This window comes from Piliocolobus tephrosceles, unplaced genomic scaffold (assembly GCF_002776525.5).
Source record: "Piliocolobus tephrosceles isolate RC106 unplaced genomic scaffold, ASM277652v3 unscaffolded_10881, whole genome shotgun sequence".
Classification (NCBI taxonomy): Eukaryota; Metazoa; Chordata; class Mammalia; order Primates; family Cercopithecidae; genus Piliocolobus; species Piliocolobus tephrosceles.
Genome location: NW_022291956.1, coordinates 1 through 1018, shown reverse-complemented (window position 1 = coordinate 1018; position 1018 = coordinate 1). Strand labels below are relative to the sequence as shown.

Genomic DNA, 1018 nt, shown 5'->3' with positions numbered 1-1018 from the left:
TGGTCCTGGCCCCTTACAAGAGAGATCTCTCTTTGAGAAAAAGAGAAACGCTCCTCCAAGTAGCAATATTGAAGACTTCCATGGACTCTTACCGAAGGGTTATCCCCATCTGTGCTCTATATGTGATTTGCCAGTTCATTCTAATAAGGAGTGGAGTCAACATATCAATGGAGCAAGTCACAGTCGTCGATGCCAGCTTCTTCTTGAAATGGGTGATCCATTCATGTTGCAGCAGTCTACAAATCCAGCACCAGGAATTCTGGGACCTCCACCTCCCTCGTTTCATCTTGGGGGACCAGCAGTTGGACCAAGAGGAAATCTGGGTGCTGGAAATGGAAACCTGCAAGGACCTAGACACATGCAAAAAGGCAGAGTGGAAACTAGCAGAGTTGTTCACATCATGGATTTTCAACGAGGGAAAAACTTGAGATACCAGCTATTACAGCTGGTAGAACCATTTGGAGTCATTTCAAATCATCTGATTCTAAATAAAATTAATGAGGCATTTATTGAAATGGCAACCACAGAGGATGCTCAGGCTGCAGTGGATTATTACACAACCACACCAGCGTTAGTATTTGGCAAGCCAGTGAGAGTTCATTTATCCCAGAAGTATAAAAGAATAAAGAAACCTGAAGGAAAGCCAGATCAGAAGTTTGATCAAAAACAAGAGCTTGGACGTGTGATACATCTCAGCAATTTGCCCCATTCTGGCTATTCTGATAGTGCTGTTCTCAAGCTTGCTGAGCCTTATGGGAAAATAAAGAATTACATATTGATGAGGATGAAAAGTCAGGCTTTTATTGAGATGGAGACGAGAGAAGATGCAATGGCAATGGTTGACCATTGTTTGAAAAAAGCCCTTTGGTTTCAGGGGAGATGTGTGAAGGTTGACCTGTCTGAGAAATATAAAAAACTGGTACTGAGGATTCCAAACAGAGGCATTGATTCACTGAAAAAAGATAAATCCCGAAAAAGATCTTACTCTCCAGACGGCAAAGAATCTCCAAGTGATAAG

At 42.2% G+C, this 1018-nt stretch overlaps 1 pseudogene across 1 annotated transcript; it reads left to right on the top strand.

Moving 5' to 3' along the window:
- Nucleotides 1-13: 13 nt before the first annotated feature.
- On the top strand, nt 14-1015 carry LOC111533746 (annotated as a pseudogene). Its single transcript, XR_002728954.2, has one exon. The product of XR_002728954.2 is annotated as a matrin-3 pseudogene (transcript).
- The last annotated feature ends 3 nt before the right edge of the window (nt 1016-1018 follow it).